Source organism: Atractosteus spatula (genome assembly GCF_055471065.1).
Source record: "Atractosteus spatula isolate fAtrSpa1 chromosome 10 unlocalized genomic scaffold, fAtrSpa1.hap1 SUPER_10_unloc_16, whole genome shotgun sequence".
Taxonomy (NCBI): domain Eukaryota; kingdom Metazoa; phylum Chordata; class Actinopteri; order Semionotiformes; family Lepisosteidae; genus Atractosteus; species Atractosteus spatula.
Genome location: NW_028296619.1, coordinates 187,683 through 191,072, shown reverse-complemented (window position 1 = coordinate 191,072; position 3,390 = coordinate 187,683). Strand labels below are relative to the sequence as shown.

The 3,390-nt window shown below is 51.5% G+C and overlaps 1 non-coding gene and 1 pseudogene across 1 annotated transcript; one reads left to right on the top strand and one right to left on the bottom strand.

Annotated features, from left to right (window-relative positions):
• The first annotated feature begins 1,183 nt into the window (after positions 1-1,183).
• On the top strand, positions 1,184-1,347 carry LOC148812785 (U1 spliceosomal RNA). Its single transcript, XR_016086303.1, has one exon. It is a non-coding gene; the product is annotated as a U1 spliceosomal RNA (small nuclear RNA).
• Positions 1,348-1,971: 624 nt separating this feature from the next.
• Positions 1,972-2,090, bottom strand: LOC148812784 (5S ribosomal RNA; annotated as a pseudogene).
• Positions 2,091-3,390: the final 1,300 nt, after the last annotated feature.

Here is a 3,390-nt window from a genome sequence, read left to right as displayed (position 1 = left end):
GCTCTTTCTCCTAGATTTTCTCTAAGAAGGGACCATCTGGGACAAGGAGTGTTGCACTCTCCTTCCAACGACTGAAACCCTCCCACTTTATTTTCTGATGTTCAGGCCTTGTGGAAAGGTAGTATGAAGTCTTCTCTGTCTTCTTGCTTCTCTGCTCTCTTCGGATCCTTTGTGGCCTGGGGATTGGAGGAAAGTAATCTATTTCTGGAGTATATGCTCTGGCTCTCATGGGGCCAGATTTCTGGGTTGGATGTCTGCTTTCCCAGTGTCTCTTCACTGGTTCTGGAAGGGATTCTGCCTGGGTTACGTATGTCTCTTCTGAGCCATTTACCTCTTCCCTGATTAGTGTGTCGAGTATTTGGAATCTGTTTGGAGACGTGGGGATAGTGGATTCCTTGTTGCTAAGTGTAGCAGTAACCATAGCTTGTGTATGGTCCAACGTGTCCTTCTGTATTTTCCTCCCATAATTTTTCTTTGCCCAGTTGGAGGCAACCGCGAAAGCTTGTTCCCAGCCGGGAAGCTCCAGGTCCTCCAGTCGTCTGGACAGATGTGTGAGAGTTTCCTCGTAGTGCTCTTCGAGGATCTGCAATGTGGTGTGGAGCCAGTTTTTGGCATTGCTTACTAGCTTCAAACATGTGAGTTCGGTTGGGTTGGCCGGTCTTATGAGGTGCTTGAGTTCCTCTGTCTTCCGTCGTAGGCTGGCGGGTGCCTGGTTCTCCCCTCCGGAAACTGCTGTGTTTTTTAGGTGGTTGACTGTCTGGATCATTTTGTAGATGATCCTGGTTCCTAGTTGGAAGGTATCCTGTCTGTTTGATGTGTCTGATGTGGTGTGGTTTGGTGTGTAGGCGGTGTGGGCGGCGGTGTGGGGAGTGACCGTAAGGCAGCGTGCGTTGTCAACTCTGGGTTGACGCATACCATAACGATCCATACTTAAAAAAATAAAAAAAGCTTCGTTCATAAAGCTTCGTTGGCACCGTTAGGTTTCCACTGTTAGGCAATTTACCTCTGTAGAGTCTATGGCTCCGTGAAAAGGCAATCTTGCTTTTCTTTGTGTCGCGGCGTTTCGACCTGCCTGGGTCTTCTTCAGGCGTTGTTATGCGGTGGCGATGCGGGGCGAGGAGCTGGTCTAGGCTGCGCGCTTTTTGCTGTGGGTGCGGGCCACTTGCAGGGGCTTGTACAACTCATACTTACCTGGCAGGGGAGATACCTTGATCAAGAAGGAGGTTCACCCAGGGTGAGGCTCGGCCATTGCACTCCGGCTGTGCTGACCCCTGCGAACTCCCCAAATGTGGGAATCTCGACTGCATAATTTCTGGTAGTGGGGGACTGCGTTCGCGCTCTCCCCTGATGTGCTTGGTCCATATCGGATACGGAAGAGTTACGACACCACAAGCTGCGATAGAATCCCAGTTCGAAAGGAGTCGATGCCACTGCTGGTTCCCGGTTTCTTTTAGTTAGAGGTCCGGAGAAGCATTTCAAGCTGGTTACACTACTCCTTCCGGACATTCATTCCCTTTTCAAAGTCAGTCGTTTTGCTGTAATCTGCATTATTTAGGCTGATTATCGAGGTTAGCCTTTATTTGGTCATGGGGGCCTCGGTACTGTATGCTAATTCTCAAGACAGTTTCACCCGTTTTCTGATTGCTAGGTTCTGTAGCAGTGCAGACATGTCAAACAGTGAATGGCTGTACCTCTATTGTATCCGTGCTCAATGAATGAAATCAGTAATAAATGAATATATGTATAGTTATACGAAAAACAAGTGGTTTATCGACTCATCTTCATTTGCAGATTTAGAGGCAGCTTCGATATTTGTTTTACAAACGGGTTTTTTTTTTTATATGGGTCACACACATGCCATAGCAACAAAACATCTCTAGAGATGAGGCTATAGATCACCTTTCCATCCTCCAGGTTTTCCTCCCAAAGCCTACGGTACCAACGGCGACCCCTGCTGGCCGAGAGAGCAAAAGCTTGCAGCACCTGGCATTCCCAGGCGGTCTCCCATCCAAATACTAACCAGGCCCAACCCTACTCAGCTTCCGAGATCAGACGAGATCAGGCGCGTACAGGGTGGTGTGGCCGCAAGCGAAAGCCATGACGCCTGACTCGCTACTTGAAGCTGTGTGTGGCTGGGGCTCCGTGCCCCCCGAGCGGGACTGAAGGATCGTTCGTGTGCAACTCTTTGGAAAGGAGCTTCTTTCCAAATCGCATTGCGTACCTGGATGTTGGCGAATGTGCTCCCTTGTGTTGGCTTGTCCCGCACTGGAGGAGAACAAACAAACTGCTCGGAGGAGCACAAGGCAAGTCTTCACAAGACAAAAACCTCCAGTGCACAGCACTCTGAAAACATTTCTGGGCTGTCGCGTGTTTATTTCAGCACATAAAGCGCACCAGTCCAACACGTCGGCCGGGCGCGCGGCGCCTCCGCCCTCTTGTGGCCTTGCGGCGTCAGAGCAAGAGGCTCCTTCTCGCTGCCTTTCCGCTGTGTTGCAGAGCCCCGAGAGGGAACCTGGAGCGCACACTTTGCGGGGGGCGGGGGACCGCGTTCGCGCTCTGCCCCCGGTCTCTTGCGCAAGTACTAAATCTCACGGCGCCAGCCAGCGGCCAGGAGACAAGTACAATATCGCAGGACAGGGGGGCCTCGTCATTGATTGTTACATATGAGACGCTGATTAGGAGGAGACCCCGACTGATTGGTAAAGGGGAACACTAACACCAGAGTAACACCTCCGGCATCTCTTTTTGAGAGACGCCTTGGAATTTCTTAATGGCCAAGGAGGGTCGGGACCTCGGTTTTACGCCTCCCCCGAAGAGCGGCGCCTGTTTGTGCAGCAGAGTGTTGCCATCAGGATGCTGGGGCATAAGAAAGCCACACAGACCGCAGGGTGAGCGCTCCCTACTGGTCCCAGTCACACCTCTTGCAGGAGCAGCAGCAACCTGAGCTTTTCCGGGGGGAATCTCCCATCCGGGTGCCAGCTAGGCTCACACCTGCTGGGCTGCCGTGGGTGAGCCCAGTCGAGAGTCGCAGGGTGAGATCTAGTCACCGGGGAGAAACGATACAAGCGAAGGATTACTCGGCTCCCAGCACTTGAAAACACTGACAAATGACTCGTTCCGGCCGGAACTGAATGTACCTGCATGTGTCGTGTCGTCTTCTTCCCCTGCCCCGTTGTGTTTGCTGTATTGTCTTTGAAGCCGGCCCCCGAGACAAGACGGGCTGTTCCTGTGCCCCAATTAACACTTTACAGGTGCCATTCCCCGGCTTTGTGGCCATTGTCGGTGGTCACACACTCTATTATTATTATTATAATAATTATTATTATTATTATTGAGAGACAGGCTCACTGTCTGTTCCTCAGGCTGGGACAGGAGATCACAAACTGTTTT